Raw genomic sequence first — 22,500 nt, 5'->3', positions numbered from 1 at the left:
GTTATGGTATAGCTACGGGGTACAAGGAGTGTAGTTATAGTATAGCTACGGGGTACAAGGAGTGTAGTTATAGTATAACTACTGGGTATAGGGTTGCCAACAGTCCTGTATTAGCCGGGACGTCCCGTATTTGGGTCAAAAGAGACGTGTCCCGTACGGGACGCTACTTGTCCCGGGTTTAAGGGAAGAGGCATATATATTGTGACCTGTCTGTCTGCTTGCCTGTGTGTTTGTGTGCTGTATGAGATAACACAAAGGGCGCTATAGGACCCTGGGGGTGCCGGCGTGCCGCAGCCGCTCAGTTGATGACAGGGGCAGGGCAGGCACAGCTGCACAGACCGTGTGTGTGTGTGTGTGTGTGTGTGTGTGTGTGTGTGTGTGTGTGCGCGCGTGCGTGCGTGCGTGCGTGCGTGTGTTTGTGTGTGTGTGTGTGTGAGACTCTCAGGTGGGCGCGGCTATATTCTCTGGCAGCGTGTGGTGTGCCACAATCACTCATGTGGAAAAATTAGCGCATGACGTGATCATGAAAGAGATGGAGACGGCGATGTGGGCCCCGGCCCTCCCAAAAAGAAAAGACTGTGTTCATATAGTAAAGTTTGGGAAGAAAGGCACACGTGGGTTAAGCCGGTGAGTAGAGAAGTGTCACGAGGCTTCTGCACACTCTGTAGAAGAGTTTTTAGTCAGCCACCGGGGAGAAAATGACGTAAAACAACATGCTGCCACAGACATGCACAAGCGGGCTGCACAGGCTAAAGGCGCATCTAGCATTAGTCAATTCTTCGCCGCTTCAACTACCGAAATTAACAAAGTTTCTGCATGCACAAAGAGGATAAAACATGAAACGTCACTTTCAAATGGCATGTTGATCACAATACACTTGCTCTGTATTCTCTGTCAGTGAGAAAACTTTATACCACTTAAATCAGGTGTGATAAAAATCAGGTGTGATAAACTCATTTTTGTCCATGGACCACATAATAACACACCCAAAGTATTATCTTATCAAATCTGTCTGTACATGTATGTGCACTACAATTTACAGCAGTTATACCATCTTCGTTGGTGTGTGATTATTTTCAAAGTCACATTTGAAAGACCAGATTCAAATCACGCATTTTCAAACCTTTCAATATTATGTGAAATGTTTCTCTATCAAGGGAAATGGCAATAACAGCTAGTAATGAAAACAGAAAATAAACACTGTGAATAACATAACACATTTTTTAGAGTTGAATGTAATGTTTTTTTTAATATCATACGGGGGGGGCGACCGTCGTATTGCTGGGATGGAATGTTGGTTACAAGGAGTGTAGTTATAGTATAACTACGGGGTACGAGGAGTGTAGTTATAGTATAACTACGGGGTACAAGGAGTGTAGTTATAGTATAACTACGGGGTACAATGAGTGTAGTTATAGTATAACTATGGGGTACAAGCAGTGTAGTTATAGTATAGACAAGTTTCCTGGGCACTTCCGGTTTGCTTCCCGACTCGGCCGCGATTGTGTCAGTAGCTTCCGGTGTTTGTGAATATGGAGAAGCGTAACGTACTACCGTAGTAGCCATAGCGACCGCCGAAAAAATGCAAACTTGGGATCATTCTGCGAGTCTCCTATCTAATGAAAGAGTGTCTATACCACACCCGTTGACAGTGGACACATGGGAAGATAATATGTGTAAATGGCCGAACGTAACTACAGGCAGGATTATAGCGTATTTTGAGGAATCAATGGCGGTGGACGGCAACGCGATGAACTATCTCAAAAGCTCTGAAGCGTCAGCCAGACTAACGTTAGGTTACAGTCCTCTCCTCTGTCACAGTCAGTCAGACTAATGTTAGGCTACAGTGACAGTACTCTCCTCTCTCACAGTCAGACTAACGTTAGGTTACAGTCCTCTCCTCTCTCACAGTTAGTCAGACTAACGTTATGTTACTGTCCTCTCCTCTGTCACAGTCAGTCAGACTAACGTTAGGTTACAGTGACAGTACTCTCCTCTCTCACAGTCAGACTAACGTTAGGTTACAGTCCTCTCCTCTCTCACAGTCAGTCAGACTAACGTTATGTTACTGTCCTCTCCTCTGTCACAGTCAGTCAGACTAACGTTAGGTTACAGTGACAGTACTCTCCTCTCTCACAGTCAGACTAATGTTAGGTTACAGTCCTCTCCTCTCTCACAGTCAGTCAGACTAACGTTATGTTACTGTCCTCTGCTCTGTCACAGTCAGTCAGACTAACATTAGGTTACAGTGACAGTACTCTCCTCTCTCACAGTCAGACTAACGTTAGGTTACAGTCCTCTCCTCTCTCACAGTCAGTCAGACTAACGTTAGGTTACTGTCCTCTCCTCTGTCACAGTCAGCCAGACTAACGTTAGGCGTCTCTCCATTCAAAAACAACCCAGTTTGCCTTGATCACTGCAAAACATGACATGCCGTGTGTAGCCTCCACACAATAGGGCTACACACAGTAAATCATGGTAAATACGCAGCACAATACCCGCCGTGGTAAACAGAAGAAGACTGGGTTATTAACTTTAAGGCGACTCACTTCTAGACTTGAATGAAATTGTATTCACCTACTATCTGCTCCGTGGATTACCATTTTACAATTTCGGAGACGAAATTGTAACATAGCAACGTTGGTCCACAAACGTTGCTATTTAAAAAAAAATTGGGAGATCGGGTTGGGATTATAACGTTAGTTTACCGAGTCGCACCTGGTAATCCAGAAATGGCGTTATGGTACCTTTGTCTACTTGTAGATCATCAAGAAACTTTAAATCAATAACGTTAGATGTGTTTAACAGAGCTGTATATCGGGTCTAGCAGCTGATCAGCAGCTCAGGCAGCCTCAAACACGAGGTGATTGTCAGCTCTATAATTCGCAAAATAGCAGTGGATGGAAACGCGCACTGTGTTTTGTGACAGCCACGCACTGCACAATGTGTTCCAGAATAACCCATTGTTAATAACGTCTGCTAACGTTAGTGTAGCTGATGTTATCGATCGTTGTAAAAAAGTTTGGATATTTCGGCTGCTGCCTTCTGATGTGCTCGCTGCTGTGGACGCAATGTGGACTTAACCGGAAGCCGGTGACACGAAAGGCTGCTCTGGCGCCGCCCTAGGAATGGCCCAGGAAACTTGTCTATAACTACGGGGTACAAGGAGTTATAGTATAAGTTAACTACGGGGGACAAGGAGTGCAGTTATAGTATAACTACGGGGTACAAGGAGTGTAGTTATAGTATAACTATGGGGGACAAGGCGTGTAGTTATGGTATAACTACGGGGTACAAGGAGTGTAGTTATGGTATAACTACGGGGTACAAGGAGTGTAGTTATAGTATAACTACGGGGTACAAGGAGTGTAGTTATAGTATAACTACGGGGTACAATGAGTGTAGTTATAGTATATCTATGGGGTACAAGGAGTGTAGTTATAGTATACGGGGTACAAGGAGTGTAGTTAAGGAGTGTAGTTAGATAGATAGATAGATAGATAGATAGATAGATAGATAGATAGATAGAGTACTTTATTCATCCCCGTAGGGAAATTCTGGCATTACAGCAGCAGTAGCATCAATGACAGCAACAACTAATTAAACAATAAAAAGTTACACAATTCCTGTAGGTACTGTAAGGTGCAGAGCAAAAACAGCAGTATCAACATATTGCTATAAAGAAGCAAGAAACTATACAATACGTAAAAAATGCAATATACAATATACACAACTTTACTTCCACCGCCGTTACATCTTTCGTTTCCCGGAAACTGTAAGTATATTAAATAATACTATTATTTCTATGACTAAAGCTGTACACTGTTTGATTATTTATATTATAATTGTTGTTAATTTATCCATTAAGTACTCAACCGTCCCAAAGGCATGGAAACTGGCCTCAGTTACCCCAATCTACAAAGCTGGTGATAAATCTGACATGAACAACTTCAGACCCATCAGTATTTTACCGATAATCTCTAAAATCATTGAAAAATGGGTCGCTAAACAACTTATAGAATTTCTTGAGACGAGCCAGACCCCCTTGCACCCCATGCAGTTTGGTTTTCGTCCACACCACTCAACTGACTCTGCTTTGGTCCTGCTCTTGGAGAAAATAAAAGGCTCCTTGGACAGGGATGGTTGTGTGGGAGCTGTGTTCCTCGATCTTAAGAGGGCATTCGACACCGTCAACCACAGTGTGCTCCTCTCTAAATTGTCCAGCTTCAATTTTTCTGCTGAGGCCATTAAATGGGTTGAATCATATTTGTCTCACTGGGAGCAGTGCACTGTGGTTGGCGGTGTCAGCTCCCCTTACCTGAGCTGTCCAGTAGGGGTCCCCCAAGGGTCAATTTTGGGCCCAATTTTCTTTTCCCTGTACATTAATGATCTTCCAGATTACTGTTTTAATGTAGATGTCCAGCTTTATGCTGACGACACAGTTATTTTCACAAGGGCTAAAAACCCAGTGGAGGCGGCACGTGTCCTATCTTCAGCTCTCTCTCATATTCAGGCATGGCTAACTAAATCTTGTCTCGTGCTGAATGCAAAAAAAACCGTTTGTATGTTCTTTTCTAAAAAAAACATTGCACCTTCGCGCTCCAATGTTTTCCTGGGGTCAGAGGAATTATCAGTAGTTAACGAGTTTAAATATTTAGGCGTGATGCTGGACTCCAATTTAACGTTCAGCAATCACATTAAAATGATCTCCAAAAAAATTAAATTCCACCTGTATAATTTCAGACAAATAAGGAGCTGTCTGTCCACAGACGCTGCATTTTTATTTTTACACTCAATGATCCTTTCGCATCTGAACTATTGTATAACTAGCTGGTCGCTGACAGGAGTAACCATCCTCAAACCAGCCGAACTACTCTATAAAAAAGCCCTGAAAATACTAGATAAAAAACCCTTTTCTCATCACCACTGCCATATCATACGTAAATATGGCATGCTAAGTTTTGAGAACTTTAGAAATTTCACCTCTGCCTGTCTAATATACAAAGTTCTACATGGACTGGCGCCGCCTCCTCTTGCTGACTTTATCAAATATCGTGCGACCGCCAATTCGACCCGTGTCACCCGGGCCATTACGAACAAGGTCTGTGAGGTCCCCTTTAGAAAAACTTCCTTTAGTCAGAAGACCCTATCCTTCATGGGAAGCACTCTCTGGAATAATCTACCTCCCTCGATCAGAGAATGCCCGAGTCTCGCCACCTTCAAAGGCCAGTTGAAAATATGGCTCAGATCAAACCAACAATGTGATCACAATTAACATACTAAACAGATCTTTTGCCATGTTTTGCAGCATGCTCTGTGTGTTTTATTTATTTTATTTATTTTAGGTTTCACTAACCTTTTATACTATTAATTTTTTTTTTGGTACTATTAACTGTGTGTTTTAATCATTTTTGGTTTTACTAACTTTCTGTACTTTTAATCTTTATTGTATTATTAATTTTTCTTTCGCTTTCATGACTACATCAACCTGCCATGGGACTACAGGTGGAAACTAGCCCTTGGGCTACAACCTGGCATATTTACTGTACGGCTGTACTGTTCATTAATGTGTAAAGTCCCATTCTTTAAATAAATGAATCTGAATCTGAATTGCTATGACTATGCCGTACCCTGTATGGCGTATTGTATTACATGGTAATATAGCTATGACTATACATTGTGAGTGTGCAATGTGCAACGTGGTCATGAGTGTGCACTGTTCATGTGCAGTATGGATTCAACATTCAGGAGGGTCATTATAGGGTGGGAGGGGAGGGAGGGGAGTGGGGGTGACGGAGCCTCTGACTGAAACCGCTCCGTTGTCCAGCCAGCAGGTCGTGTAGGGGGTGTGTCGTGTCATCCATGATTTTGAGTATTTTTTGTAGCATCCTTCCCTCCACAACCACCTCCAGGGGCTCCAGAGTGGTTCCCAGCACAGAGCCCGCTCTCCTAAAAAGTTCCGCTTGTTAGAGTCACCGGCTCTGATGCAGTTGCCCCAGCAGGTGGCTGCAAAGAGAATTGCACTTGCTACCACAGACTGGTAAAATATATGCAACATCTTGCTGCACACGTTGAAGGATCTGAGCCTCCTCAGGAAAGAGTCTGCTCTGCCCCTTCTTGTAGACAGCCTCGGTATTGCATCTCCAGTCCAGTTTTTTGTCCAGGTGAACACCCAGGTATTTGTAGCTGTCCACACTCACCACCTCCTCACCCCCGATGGAAATAAGGTTCGGGTCCGTGCTGGTCCTCCTGAAGTCCACAACCATCTCCCTGGTTTTGGACATGTTAAGGAGGAGGTGGTTTTCTCCGCACCAGTCCACAAAGTGGCCCACCAGTTCCCTGTACTCTGCCTCCTCTCCATCCCTGACACACCCCACAACTACAGAGTCATCTGAATATTTCTGCAGATGACAGGATACTGGTGAGAAAACAGTCCCCTGCGGCGCTCCTGTGCTACTGACCACCCGGTCGGACACACATCCCCTCAGTCGTACAAACTGTGGTCTGTCCGTCAGGTAGTCAATAATCCAGGAGGTTGTGGAGGCGTCCACCTGCATCCTTTGAAGCTTCTCACGCAGTTGTGCAGGCTGGATGGTGTTGAAAGCACTGGAGAAATCAAAGAACATCATCCTCACAGTGCTGCCTGCTGTGTTAAGGTGAGAGTGGGCTCGCTGGAGCAGGTAGATGATGGCGTCGTCGACTCCAACCCTGGGGCGGTACGCATACTGCAGTGGGTCTACGTAGGAGTTCACCTGGGGTCTGAGATGAGCCAGCATCAGTCTCTCGAGGACCTTCATGATGTGTGATGTCAAGGCCACCGGTCGAAAGTCATTTAGGGCAGATGGAGAGGGCTTCTTAGGAAACGGAACAAGGCAGGAGGTCTTCCACAGCACCGGAACCTTCTCCTGGCCCAGGCTAAGGTTGAAGAGGTGCTGTAGAACACCACATAGCTGTTCTGCGCAGGTCTTCAGGACCCTGGGGCAGATTCCATCCGGACCTGGCGCCTTGTTCCGGCTTAAGGCCTAAACATGGTCGTCCGTCAGAGCCTCGCCCCGCCCTCCCCGTATGACGGCGGGTGGAGCGCCGTCCTACGGGGAGGGGGCGACGATACGTGCGTGACGTCAGCTGCACGAGAGTTGTGACTGGCCGTTGCCTTGGCTCATCATCGTAAAGTTGCCTTTCAAAGCATGACGTTAGATTATAACGAACTAGTTGTGTGGCTTAGCCTTCCCAAATGTTGAGGGTCGTTTTTTAGAATTTAATACATAGAATTGGGAACGTTACATTCAATTTCATTCAGACTGCCTGGCACACAATCTCCGCCATTTTCACACGGAGCTTCCACAGGAGGAGGGAGGGTGGGAGGGGGGAGGGCGTAGTGGCGTCCGAGCATGTAGGGCTCGCTGGCGCCGCCAGACGGCGAGACGGCTCCAATTCGAGGCAGACGGACGACCATGTTTAGGCCTTTAGCCTCTCCAGCTGCCTTCTCACCTGTTTGTTGGTGACAGACAGTCTAGTGGTGGGGGTAGGGGGGGTAGAGGGGGGATCAGTGGGTGGGGATGGTGGTGCTGCTTGAGGTCTATGTTGGGGGCGGGGGGTCGTTAGGGGGGGGTAGTAATCATTAGGGGGGGAGTGGTGGCACTGTGCGAGCTAGTTGAGAGAGAGGTGAGAGAGTGATTCAGCTGTTGGGGGAGGGAGGCAGGGGGGTCAGAGTGGCCGGGGGCAGAAACTGAGGGTCCTGTACCGCTGAATCTGTTGAAAAAGTTGTTCAGCTCGTTTGCTCTGTCCAGGTTTGAATCCTGTGATCTTCTTCATTCCAGACCACACTTCCCTTGTGTTGTTCTGCTGAAGCTTGCTTTCCAGCTTTTTCCTATATGTCTCCCTGCCCTCCTTCAGCCTGTCTTTCAGCTCTCTCTGCATGGTCCTCAATAATTCCCTGTCCCCCTCCCTGAAGGCTCTCTTCTTTTTGTTCAAGAGCTCCTTCAGGTCACTGGTGATCCACAGCTTATTATTGGGGAAGCATTGTACTGTCTTGGTGGGAATGATGTTATCTACACAGAAATTAATATACTCTGTTACACAGTCATGGCGTTGATGTCCTCTCCATGAGCTCGCAGAGCACATTCCAGTCAGTGATTTGGAAGCACCCCTGTAGAGCCTCATTTGTATCCTGTGACCACCTTTTCACAGTCCTTGAGGTTACCGTCTGCCGCTGAACAATGGGTGTGTATTGGGGGGTGAGACACACCAGATTGTGGTCGGATCTCCCGAGGGGGGGTAGGGAAATGGAGATGTATGCATCTCTCACGTTTGCATAGAGTAAATCCAATGTTTTATTTCCTCTCGTGTGGCATTTGACGTATTGTTTGAAGTTAGGGAGTGTTGTGGAGAGGGAAGTGTGGTTGAAATCACCCGAAATGGCTATGAATGCATTTGGGTGCTTAGTTTGTAGCCTAGCTGTAACTGAGCTGATGACGTCACAAGCCTCTTCGGCAGCAGCTGATGGTGGTACACAGTTAAACAGATGGCGCTTGTGAACTCCCTCGGCAGATAATATGGGCGACAACTCATTGCTAACAGTTCAATGTCCGGGCTGCAGAAATGCTCCTTCACAGTAACATGCCTGGGATTACACCATCTGTTATTCACAAATATTGAAATTCCCCCACCTTTTTTCTTGTTGCTCTTCTTGCAGTCTCTGTCAGCCCGTATATCCTGAAAGCCGGGGACGGCGATGTTTGCCTCCGGAATGTGTTCCTGTAGCCATGTCTCAGTGAAACACATAAAGCTACATTCCTATATTCCCGCTGCGTCCTCGTCAGCGCACAGAGCTCGTCCATTTTATTTGCCAGGGACCCACTGGTGAAAGTGGGCCGGAACCGTCCGGTGCGCAGTTCCGGTAAGACTTTCGGTGCCTGAACGCTGTTGGGGGAAGACATGCAGCTGCCTGTCAATCAAAATCCGATTGTTGCAGAGTGCAGTCGATCCATAATTTCCAACAAGGAAATGCATGGCTGACGTTATGTCATTACTAATAAACAACAGTCTCTCTCATAAATTGCTTCTAAATTGTTCCGTGTTTTAGACCTGGCTGTCAGTGGTTTTTACTCCGTGCTGTGTGTGTAGGCTGATTTGCGCTTCCAACACGCAGCTCCTGAATGCCGCTGCTGCTGCCTGCACTGGGCTGTGTCAAGTCTACTCTCGCTTGCGGCTTGCCTTCGCTCCGCCAACAAAAACAGTTCCACCAGGATTGCACGAGTGTAGTAGTTCCCAAGCAAGCAAGCAAGCAAGCAGAAACGGTAATATTTCCAACCACTGAGAGGCAGGCAGGCAGCGATGTGCCGCAAGGCATGGGTTTACTTTGTGGCAATTGTGGGGCGAGTAGCCTAACAGCAGCTAGCAGGAGGAGGCGCAGTGAAATGGAGTGATACACAGTCTGCTGCAGAGCTTTTAGAAGCAGCAGAAGAAGAAGAAGCTTGCCCGATAGCTCGCTAACAGATTAGCACTAGTATCTTAGCAAACTACCAGAAACAGCATTATCTTTATGATGGATTAATAATGGTACTAGACACACGTAACTCTATAGAGCCCCGTTGTGAGGTCTGTTTATCAAAATAACGCATATTTTGAAAACGGTTTTACTTTGTGGAGTAAATCAGCAGCTAACTAGTCTCGGTTGCCAGACGTTTGGTGAGCGGCGCCAACAGCGCCACCTAACCACCAAAGGCAGTGAAATGGATTAAGACTGAGAGCTGAGTCTAGCAGCTAACAGGCTGGATGTAATAGGCAATGATAGAGCAGCTGTGAAGCGGAGTGATAATACAGTGAAGTGTCAGTGCTGTTATCGTGAAATGTCTTCTTCTGTTGTTTAATGGCGGTTGGCAAAGGAGACTTGAAGAGACACAATAGTTCACACAGGAAAGAAACAATTTAATTGTTCAGTGTGTGGTAAATGTTTTGCAATAAAGGAGACAAGAGACACATGATAGTTCACACAGGAGAGAAACAATTTAATTGTTCAGTGTGTGGTAAATGTTTTGGTCAAAAAGGAGAGTTGAAATCACACATGATAGTCCACATAGGAGAGTCTGTTGTTGTAATGTTTAAATAATTCACTATACATATTGTCAAGTGTTTCTAATTTCTACACCATACAGGCATTAAAAAAATGGATGTGTGTGTTCAGGGATGCATGAAGCTGGGGGCGGGAGGAGAACAATATGAAACGATGAAGGTTGGGGTAGTAGGCCTATAGTTCCTGTAAGAAATTCAAACCACTTTCACCCCTGCAGGGACCTGACATTCCCCATGATGATGGAGCGGAAAAAACGGTTTATATTTCCTCCTCCTTGCCTTCCTTGCCGCACCGGCTCTGCAACCCCGACGTCTCCTCTTCAGCTCGTCAGGGATTTGGTGTTCATCTCCGGGCAGCAGTGTCGGCTTGGAGAACGCGAGCAGCTGTTTGCGAAGGTAAATAATCCTACCTCCGCTCTCGTTGGCATGGTGAACCGACACAACGAACGTTAAAAGTGCCAGCAATAGAACAAGAAGTCCTTTCAAAAGTAGAGTATCCATTCCGCGTGAATACTCTGCTCCTACACCTTATACAAGAAAAAAAGACACGCAATAAAAATACAATAGACTAAAAACACTAAGCATTGACCAGAGCTGCTGTAACAGGCAGCCACCAGCGCGGCGCCATCTTGAAATATATGAAGGAATATACAAAGAGTACCCCGTAGCTATACTATAACTACACTCCTTGTACCCCGTAGTTATACCATAACTACACTCCTTGTACCCTGTAGTTATACCATAACTACACTCCTTGTACCCCGTAGTTATACCATAACTATACTCCTTGTACCCCGTAGTTATACTATAACTACACTCCTTGTACCCCGTAGTTATACTATAACTATACTCCTTGTACCCTGTAGTTATACTATAACTACACTCCTTGTACCCCGTAGTTATACTATACACTCCTTGTACCCTGTAGTTATACCATAACTACACTCCTTGTACCCTGTAGTTATACTATAACTACACTCCTTGTACCCCGTAGTTATACTATACACTCCTTGTACCCTGTAGTTATACCATAATAACTACACTCCTTGTACCCCGTAGTTATACCATAACTACACTCCTTGTACCCCGTAGTTATACTATAACTACAGTCCTTGTACCCCGTAGTTATACCATAACTACACTCCTTGTACCCCGTAGTTATACTATTACTACACTCCTTGTACCCCGTAGTTATACCATAACTACACTCCTTGTACCCCGTAGTTATACTATAACGACACTCCTTTTACCCCGTAGTTATACCATAACTACACTCCTTGTACCCCGTAGTTATACTATAACTACACTCATTGTACCCCGTAGTTATACCATAACTACACTCCTTGTACCCCATAGTTTTACTTCGTTTCGAACTCAAGCTCTCACTAGTGCCTTAAACGCTGCAACGCAGCCCTATGGAAGACTGTTATTTTGCTCCAAAATTACTTTTCATTAAAACCTGACCACCCACCCGTAGGTGGCGTGGTACTCCCTGGGACTGACACGGATCCACGTGACTACGTCACGTCCTGCCAGTCCAGGGAAATCACTTCCGCTTTCTTCCACCCGCTGATGAAGACGTGTTTGTGAAAGCTCCCGCGGTTAACGAGGAGTTATATTATATAGCTTTAGATACTAGGCTCGTCCGGCTGACTTGCCCACCTCAAGAGGGTCGCGTGGACGGGATAAAGCAGGCTTCGGAGACCGACCCTGTACCCTTCACCCTGCGGCGTCGGAACAAGTCATCTAAAGCTAAGAGTATCTTCCTTAGTTAACTGTTGTTACTGTAGCTGCCGCCGTGTAGCTCTACTGCTATCGCCGTATAGTGGTTATTGCTGCCGCTGTGTAGCTTTGCTTCGCTTCCCTGGCTGGGGCAGCGTTTTCGTTTGAGGGCCGATTTAGGTCCGCGCTCAAACTGTTAAGCTTTGCATACGTGCAAATAGCTTGTACCACGTAGCACAGGAACGAAGAGGCTAAGTAGCCCAGTTGTTGCAGATAGCTACCTTGGCACCCGTGCGGGTAGTTTTCGTGTGCTAGGTACTTTAGGCGCCGGCTTTAAAGCGCGCGCGTTAGATAGTTAGCTAGTTTGCTCAGTGCAGCTAGCCTGGACTACCTTGTAAACAGCTAGGTGCTGTATTAGCTGTGAGGCTACGCTGGCCGGTTACGACCAGCACAATTAATTTGATGTGTGCATGCAGCTGTGACCTACATAAATGTAGTGTAGCTTTACTGGCGTCCCTGTCCACATGCTTCCATGCGTCTTTCACGTTGGTATCATGTTAAGTAATACATCCACCACAGTAGAGAGTCAAATGCATGAGTGTGTGTGTGATTTCCTCCGTTTCATGCGTATCTGTAAGCTTTCAGATGACGTACAGAAAACGGACGAAATGAACGCAGAGTACGGACACTGTCCGTCTCCGTCTTTAACGTTGAGTATAATTGGGCCTTTAGCCAGCTTGCTTGTCTGCTAAGTGTTGCTTGCCTCGTGCAATTAGCATCTACTAGATTGCAACTCCCTTTGAGGAGTTTCTTCTGATTGACTAGCTTCACGGGCCGCTGGCCTTTGCTTGCGGTCACGCTTGCTTCCCCGTGTTACTCAGGGTAGAGACGCGCTACACCGGCCTGTACGCAGGCTTGTGTTAGCGCACGCTTGTTTCAGTGCTTATGCTAGCTTAGCTAGTGGCTTCCACGTCTGTTCTCTCGGGTTAACAGGTTGTGGGTATTGGTGCCCCCCCTTCGGGATGGGCTATTGCCGCTTACGTTACCATTGCACGCGCACGTTCGCTAGCCTCCGGGTTGCTTACTGTCTAGCCTGTGCTTCTCGCTAGCTTGCTTAAGCAGTACTCCCGCTAATAGGGTGCGCCCTGCGGGAGCTTGCTATTAGTGGTTAGCTTCCTGCTTCCTCTTGCTACTGAGCAGGGAAGGTCAGGGAGGGGATGGGCCGTGTGTAAAACTACTTGGCCGAGTATGAATCGGCACGTTAAGTGCGTGTTTGGCCTTGGGCACGAGCACGCTGCACAGGCGCCTTGAACCTTCGGTTTTGTCCGCAGCTAAGCTCTTTAGAGCTGACCAAGGTCCGCTCTCAAAGAAGTGTTAAAGCTAGCGTGCCTTGCATAGGTGCAGATAGCAATATTAGTACTGTTTAGCACAGAACGATAGCATTTTGCAGATAACTGGCGTGCACCCGTGCAGTTAGTACCTGTGTGCTAAGTACATTGGGCGCGAGATACCTCCGCTACAATAGACATACTGCTCCTTGCTGGCGCTACGCGTCCAGCAGGGCGTACAGCTCGCCAAGGTCTGGGCTCAGTGCCAGCCTTTGGCTTGTAGCTCTAAGGACATAGTACAGCGGATTACCAAAAAATTGTGCACTTTTTGAAAAAAGCATGAAACTTTTACCATAGTTAGATGATACCATGAGGTGTATTTTCAGATGTGGAGTCAAGTCTGATTTGACCTCTGAGGCCCGGGAGAGGTCAAATTCTAAATGGCTGCCGAAAATATTGAAAAATGCTTAACTTTGGAACCAAACACAGTAGAAGAACATTTAAGGTGTCATTTCCCACAAATTTTTAAGTGCCCAGTCAGTTGGTGATACTTTTGAGATCAATAGAATTCAAGAAAATACCTTCAGATCAATGTCAAGGTCAAATTATACAGACAAAGGGAAGCGAAAGGTGCAAAAAGGTGGTTTATTTCCCAAATAATGGAAGTAACAAGTGATTTTTTTTATTTATTTTTATGATGACAATAATAATTGTGATAATAACTTATATTAATACAGCACCTGTAATTGAACCAAAGGTTGCTTAACAAAACAAAACAAAAAAACAATCAGAAACAATCAGTGGATGGAGATACGGCAAACAGACCATGCTTAGTGTCCTTTCATATCAGGATCACGTAATGGAAATACCGTACTGAAATTTCTTAACCGTCTATCTGTCTAGTATAGTATTGGGTGGTGCCCCCTGGCTGACTCCCCTCCCCAGATCCTCGCCTTAGGGGGTTCTCGAATGAGAACTAAACCCTAACACAGTCTCCCGAACAAAAACACAGATCAGTACATGCAAGTGCAGCTTTGACACACGTGCACCGTCCAGTGCACCCTTTCTGGCAGTTACAGCGGATCAGCTCATGGCAAGATTTTGCTGCTTCAGGGAGAGCTGTCCAGAATGGCTGCCACCCAGTGGATTCTTTTGTCCAACCCCAGTCAGATGGCTCTGGTATCTTTGGATCCAAGACAAGTGACTGGTTCCACAGGTTGCCCTGAAAGCAAGTCCGCTTGATGTGCTCTTTAAGGGCTGCCTGGGTTGGAGGGATGTTCTCCAAAGTCCTGGACTTCTGTGAGAAAAGGTGTTTCCTAGCATCATTTACCTCCATACAGTCACTGGTTCGGTCGTACATCAGCACCACAAATCACTCTATCAGTGACCTTGATCCTTCACTGACCTCACTTGGCATGGCCAGGAGTTCCTGCAGAGCACCAGTGACCTCTGGGAAAGACTTCCAAGTCTCCCAGGCTGTCTTCTTCCCTCGGCCAGCAAATGCAGACACAGTGTCACACCCAGTGAAAGCATGGAAGACAGGGAGAGTCAGGCACTTGGCAGGAGTCATTGTGGCAACGATTTGGTGAATAGCAATGTATCGGAAGCTTGGCCCAACACCAAAGGCAACCCAGAGCTCATCAGGAGCCATTTTTCTAAAATAAGCCACTGCCAATACAACCACATCTGTATCAACTGTACGTATGGTGACCTTCTTACAACCCTTCTGCACAGCATCTGCCACATGCAGAAGTAGCCGAGTGTCAGCCTCCTCTTGCAGACATGGGGCAAGGCAGGCCACACATGAGTCAGCAGGAGAGCATAGGACTCCACATCCATCTGTTGCATACAGTTCCTTGCCTTGTGCGACAGGCAGACGAATGGCTTCTCGTGACAGGAAAGAAAACAACTCTGTTTTGTTTTCATCACATCGAAGGAAGTCCTTCCAGTTCTTGGGCATCATATTGAGGGGAGCCACTCTTTTCCTCACGCCCTTCCCCCTTTTCTCTCTTGTTGAGGCTTTCAGACTGGCAGATATACATCCCAGACGAGGTCACGGGAGCTTACATCAAGTTGAGCAGAGATGTAAGGCGCAAAAACAGTTTCTCCATACTCTTGGAATGTTCTTGATGTATTTGGTTTCAGCATTTGAACCACAGCTGCACCATCTAGAATAACTGCATCAGCCTTGGGAACACTCTTGTTTTCGGGCAGATTTGACTCCAGGCAGCGAAGTAGATCAGCTTTAACCCCAAACCGAAGTTTTCCTCCACTTGACAGAGCTGGGGGTGCTGCCTGGTTTTCATGGGAAAAGAAATGGTCGATGTCTCCATCTCTTGTTTGACACGAGATGTACAGCCTTGAAAAAAGACCACAGTCACTCTTCAGTGCAGCAAGTTGTGCCTTCTCTTTTGATTTGACCTTGACAGGTGGCCTGCTGAACAGTGGCAACTTATTCTTTGGAAGAGGATGTGTGATAGGTGTTGTACACTTTTCCAGCCTTTCAGTCACAAACTTGGTGTACTGCTCCTCACCAAGGGTATCAATTCCTCTTACAGTGTCAGCTATGTGGGTATCCACAATGTCTCTTGTGTCAATGACTAGAAGATCCTGGCTGTGTTCTAGAAAGGGATTTCCCATCTCTTGCAGCACTGTCACGAGTGCTTGGACCTCCTTCAGAAATGTGGCTTGTACTGCAGGTTGCTGCTCATGGTGTCTTGAGTCACTAGGTTCACACTGTTGCTTTGTTGCCTGTTCTTCAAACTCTCATTGCAAAGCTGAAGTCTATACTGTGTTCAATCATTCAACTGACTTAGCTCACAAATTACTAATTTTAACAACATTCAGAAGATTACTAATAATATTGTTCAATTATTCAATCACTTTACCTGTTAGAGGTTTGTCAGAATATCCATGTCAGAATATTCCTGCCAGAAGTTGTCTCTCCTGCAGACTGTAATGTTAGCTCATCATGTCACCCACCCTACTGACAACTCTAATGTAATTAGCTACTGATAGAGGGCCACCTGGACCTGGTGGTAGTTCTGATCCTAGATAAAAAAAATAAAATAACCACACATCACAGTTAATAATAACAGATAGTACAAAGGTATAGAAGAACATTTTGGGGCACATGGATACAATTAAATAAATATTTATTGTCTTTTTTTAGATATTTTTTACCTTGACCTTAAAATAAATGCATTTTCTTGAATTCTATTGATCTCAAAAGTATCACCAACTGACTGGGCACCCAAAAATTAGTGGGAAATGACACCTTAAATGTTTTTCTACAGCGTTTGGTTCCAAAGTTAAGCATTTTTCAATATTTTCGGCGGCCATTTAGAATTTGACCTCTACCGGGCCTCAGGGGTCAAATCTGACTTGACTCCACATCTGAAAATACACCTCATGGTATCATCTAACTATGGTAGAAGTTTCATGCTTTTTTCAAAAAGTGCACAATACCTCTTGTATTGGGGTATATGCCGCTGTACTAACAAGCCCACCGCCCTTGGTGCCCAAGGCCCGGGGTGGTTGGGAGCTCTCCATGGGTCGCACTCCCTTGTTGGGGCGCCCCCTGCAAGTGCAGGGAGCCTGGCTGGGGGCACAGCGCACCTTGGTCCATGGCCACGGCCTGGCCTCGGTTGGCAGCAGGCAAGCCCACCGGTTGGCTCACCAAGGCTGGGCTTAGGTCCAGCCTGCGGCTTGTAGCTTTGGACCCACCGTCCTCGGTGCCCATGGCCCGAGTTCGGTCGGGAGCTCGCCCAGGGTCTCATACCCAGCATCAAGGCTCGCCTTGGTCCATGGCTACGGCCTGGCCTCGGCTAGACGCTCCTAGGACAGCCCACCATCAATGGCGCCAACAGCTCATTGCTGGTCGGTAGCTCGCCTGGGGGCCGCACTGTCGGACAAGTCCACGTGCGTCTCGAGAGAGAACGTTACCTCCGCAGTCCCCCCAGCCTGCGAAAGGCGCACGGCAGGGGGGGGGGGGGGGGGGGGGGGTTACTTCGGTACAACAGCGCGTCAGTAGGCGGAGCTTGCGTAAGAAGTTCTCCCCCAGCATGCACAGCTTCTACGGAACTGTCCATGCGGCGGGGGGGGCGTGGGGGATCATTTCTATAGTTTCTAACTTGAGAAATGTGTTTCTAAAAATGTTCAGTCTCGCTATCCACGATGATGAGACGGTGATACTTTTTTCTGAGCGCGAAGCGGGCAGAGAGACTTGATTCAGTTCATATGCTCTCTGCTTTTGATGACCGTTCACTGTCTCCTATGGGGACATTGAGGGAGAGAGTATGATCCCCGCTCCGTTGGCCACAAGAGACCATCTTGTCCAACAGGCTCGATGCCTGGGAGCATCTATGTTCCCCCGTCCCCATTACGGCGCACCCTCCAGAGGGGATACGCGCTACAGTTTGCCCACCCACGTTCGACGGGACCCCCGATCTGGCCGTGGAGGAGGAGGCCATGGACAGCTCCATGCGTCCAAAATTGGACCTTCGGCGTCTCAAAAACAAGACGCTGAGGAAGTCCCGTCCCGAATGCTCTCTTCCCCGCCTGTTCAAGTTGAGACAGGGGGATTTCTTACTTCCAGGGATCTGGAAGGTGCGGTCTTCCATGTCCACATGGTCAGGAGACACAGGAAATACCTGAGGTTCTCCTTCCTGGGGAAGGCTTACGAGTTCTGTGGCTTGCCATTCGGCATGTCTTTGAGCCCGTGAACCCTCACGGTGTGCGTGGAGGCAGCCGTGGCTCCCCTCCGCGCGAGGGGGATCCGCGTCTTCCTATATCTCAACGTCGTTCTCTTAGCGGCCGACTCGAGGGTCGGTGCTGCGAAACATACCAAGGTGGTGACCGATCACCGGCAAACCTTAGGGTTTTTTGGTGAACCGGCAGAAGAGTTGCCTCGTCCCAGCGCAGGCGGCGACCTTCCTGGGGCTCGAGCTATACTTCCTGCGCGCCTTTCGCCAGAGCGACAGGCTCGCACGGTTCGGACAGCAAGCCAAGGACGTTAGGTCTGTGCCCTCGGTGTCAGTGCATCAGTGCACAGTGATGTTGGGCCTGATGGCCTCAGCACTGCATGTGCTCCCGCTAGGGAGGCTACACATGCCCTCGTGGTCCAAATATGGTTCTCAGGCTTCGCCTGGACTCGGCCGGGGACCGTCATCGCAGGGTTCCTCTGACAGGTCAGGCCTGGCGGGCGATGGCTATATGGGCGGACCCCCGTTACCTCTCGAGAGGTACTTGGTGGGGCCCTGTCCCGCTCAGGATGGTGATTCGCACAGACGCCTCCCTCTGGGGAGGGGGTGCGATTTGCGGGCATTTTTCGGCGAACGGCCGGTGGGAGGCTCAGGAGCTTCGCCACATAAACGTGCTAGAGCTGAAGGCGATTCGCCGGGCTCTGCCTCAGGACAAGCCCACCATCAATGGCGCCATGGGCCCATCGTTGGTTGGGAGCTCTCTTGGGGACCGCACTGCCGGACAAGTCCGCGTGCGGCCAGACTCGAAAGAGAACGTTGCCTCTGCAGTCCCCCCGGCATGCGGAGGTAACACTTCCAGCGGCTCACACATGGGCACCATGTGCTGATTCGCTCTGACAATAGGGCAGCGATCGCCCACCTGAACAAACAGGGCGGTGTGCGGTCGGGGGCGCTGAACCATAGCCCACAGGTGAATCCCCGTCTCCTTTCAGTGTCAGCGGTCTATCTGCCGGGACGGCGGAGTTACGACCGGCCTGCTGTCTCGAGGCAATCCCCGTTATACGGAGTGGTGCCGCCACCCTCGGGTGATGGAACAGGTTTGGGCCAGGGTTGGTCGCGCCTGCGTCGATCTCTCGCATCGCGGCGCGCGACACACTGCCCACTGTGGTTCTCGATCCAGGAGGACAGCCCCCGTTAGGTCATGACGCGCTAAAAGCGCACGCGTGGCCGAGGGAGGGGCTCTATGCGTTTCCCCCGACCCCCCCTGATCCGTCATGTGTTGGACAGGGTGAGGGAACAGCGCCTCCGGCTCGTTTTAGTCTGTTTGGCACAGGCAGACATGGTTTGCGGACCTGGTCTCCCTGGCGCAAGATCCGCCCTGGGCATTGCCGGTACGGGCCGATCTCCTATCCCAGGCGGAGGGGGAGGTGTTCCACCCCTCCCCAGGCAGGTGGAAGCTAGCGGTCTGGCTCCTGAACCGGACCAGTTGCTAGCCCAGGGTTTGCCTGATAATGTGGGATGCACTATGCAGCAAGTAAGGGCGTGGATCCAGTGAACTGCAGTGTGCGACCAGTTCTCCGTCTCCTTCAGAGCCTGCTTGACGCGGGTCAGTCCCCGCAGTCGTTTAAGGTGTACGTAGCCGCGATTCTGCTTGCCATAGGGGAATTGAAGGGAGCCCCGTGGGGCGTACCCTTTGGTCTTGCACCTCATGAAGGGGGCGCGTAAACTGCGCCCGCCGTCGCGGTGCGTTTTTCCCCCCAAATCGGACCTGGTTACGGTGCTGGACGGGCTAACGGGTCATCCGTTTGAGCCCTTGGACTCCGCCGATTTAAGGGTTCTGTCTTTAGAGACCGCGCTGCTGCTGGCCTTGTCGTCAGGAAAGACAGTTGGTGACCTGATTGCCCTCTCGGGGCAGCAGGCCTGTGTGGTAATGATGGGCGCAGGGTTATGTTGCGGCCTAACCCGGCTTACCAACCTAAGATTATTGATGTCAGCTTTAGGTCTATGGTCATAGACTTATCAGCATTCTGTCCCCCGCCGTTCAGTTAGAGACGGGCGAGGAGAGACGTTTGCTCATGCTGTGCCCCGTAAGGGCGCTCTCGGCCTATGTGGCCAGGATGCGTTCTTTACGCATTACAGATCAGCTGTTGGTTTGCTTTGGGCAAAGGGCCCAGGGCGGGCCCCTTTCCAAGAATCGCTTATCACACTGGATAGTGGAGGCGATCGCGTTGGCATACTCTGCCGTGGGCAAGGTTCCCCAGGAGGGTATCAAGGCGCTTTCTACGCAAGGTGTTGCGACATCCTCTGCGTTGTTGCGTGGTGTGTCGGTGGAGGACATGTGTGCCGCGGCCTCATGGTCCTCTCATCACACTTTTGTCAGGTACTACAGTCTCGACGTGTCCGGTGCGCAGTTCGCGCACGCGGTGCTGTCGGTGGCAAGAAAGTAGTATCGTTGCCACTCTAATATGTCAGACGGTTAGGCATAAACGTTGCCATATGGCCGTGGTTCACCGGTGCCGTTCGGGTCGCCCTGTGGGGTGCTCCCGGCAGCAAGGTCGGTTGAATGGAGGCACTAGTGAGAGCTTGAGTTCGAAACGAAGTAAAACGTTAGGGTTGTGCTACAACCCAGGTTTTACGAGTGAGAACGAGAGCTCTCACTACCCAGCCTTGCTGTGTCGATGCGTCACGGGGTGCGTCGGATCTCAGCGGGCTGGAAGAAATTAGAGTGATTTCCCTGGACTGGCAGGACGTGACGTAGTCACGTGGATCCGTGTCAGTCCCAGGGGGTACCACGCCACCTACGGGTGGGTGGTCAGGTTTTAATGAAAAGTAATTTTGGAGCAAAATAACAGTCTTCCATAGGGCTGCGTTGCAGCGTTTAAGGCACTAGTGAGAGCTCTCGTTCTCACTCGTAAAACCTGGGTTGTAGCACAACACTAACGTTATACTATAACTACACTCCTTGTATCCCGTAGTTATACCATAACTACACTCCTTGCACCCCTTAGTTATACTATAACTACACTCCTTGTACCCCATAGTATACCATAACTACTCTCCTTGTACCCCGTAGTTATACTATAACTACAGTCCTTGTACCCCGTAGTTATACCATAACTACTCTCCTTGTACCCCTTAGTGATACTATAACTACACTCCTTGTACCCCGTAGTTATACTATAACTACACTGCTTGTACCCCGTAGTTATAATATAACTACACTCATTGTACCCCGTAGTTATACTATAACTACACTCCTTGTACCCTGTAGTTATACTATAACTACACTCCTTGTATCCCGTAGTTATACTATAACTACATGCTTATTTGCGGGCTGTATTCTAAAGCGAATTTACTCCTTGTACCCCATAGTTATACTATAACTACATGCTTATTTGCAGGCTGTATTCTAAAGCGAATTCACTCCTTGTACCCCGTAGTTATACTATAACTGCACTCCTTGTACGCTGTAGTTATACTATAACTACATGCTTATTTGCGGGCTGTATTCTAAAGCATTACAAGAAGGAGTGAGTATGAGAGAGACTGAGAGAGAGAGAGTGAGCAAGTTACAAAAACATTACACATCACTCTGTGGTGAACAGTTATGGGAGCTGACGCAGCAACCCAGAGTCCACACACACACACGCACGCACGCACGCACGCACGCACACACGCACACACACACACACACACACACACACACACACACAGACAGACACACGCACACACACAAACACACACACAAACACACAGACACACACACACACATGTTATTGATGGTTTTACCTGAGCAGTTGATCTGCAGGCTGTCAGACGAAGCGTAATATCCTGTTAGTAAACACTCCCTCAGTGTAGATCCAGACTGAAGACATGAAGACCTGAACATCAATACAGATCTGACTGAGGAATCCTCTCTCCTTTCTGTGGAAACAGCAGAGCCACAGTCCAGCTGTCTGCACACTACAGCTGCTGACTTCAGGTTCCAGTCAGACCAAGTGTCATCCACTGGTCTCCAGACTCCATGTTGTTTCATCTCCAGTTCACCAGCACAGCTGCTGGCTCCTCCCACCAACCTGACATCTGAACAGAGTTAAGAGAGTCATTAGTAAAAGAAGTAAAATCACTTTGAATTATGGCTGCAACAGATCACAAAACTCACAGTTCAGATTGTATCACGCTATTGAGTCACAGATCAGATCATTTTTCAGTTCAGTAAAAATAATAATTAAAAATGTGATACTTTGGCTCTTTTTTCTTTGTTGTAAAAACATTCAAATATAAAAACAGTGCATGCATGTGGAAGGACGTGCTAAACATGCTCCTCTTTTTAATGAATGCACCTGGCATTGAAACGCTGGTGGCATCTCGTCTTTTTGGCGGAGCGCTCTGGGAGTTTAAAAGCTGAAAAAGTTAAACATTTGGAGGAAAAGCGTGCTGCTCGTCTTTTTACTCCTACATTTTCTCCTCCCAGAGGGATCCTCAACCTCGCTGCTGCCAGAATTGGCAATAATCTGACTTTCATGTTGACAGTGAACAACATCAAACAGACAAAACCAGCTGGCTACCGTCCTTGTGGTCGTTGTGTGCTCAACTCTATAGTGTGCGTGACTGCAGGGGAAAATAAAACGGAGCGCAAAAAAAAACGGTCCGTGCAGCACTGTGTTTTGAAC

This window comes from Poromitra crassiceps (assembly GCF_964638095.1).
Source record: "Poromitra crassiceps genome assembly, chromosome: 17".
Classification (NCBI taxonomy): Eukaryota; Metazoa; Chordata; class Actinopteri; order Beryciformes; family Melamphaidae; genus Poromitra; species Poromitra crassiceps.
The sequence above is the reverse complement of the archived record's forward strand: the minus strand, read 5'-3'. Positions refer to the sequence as shown.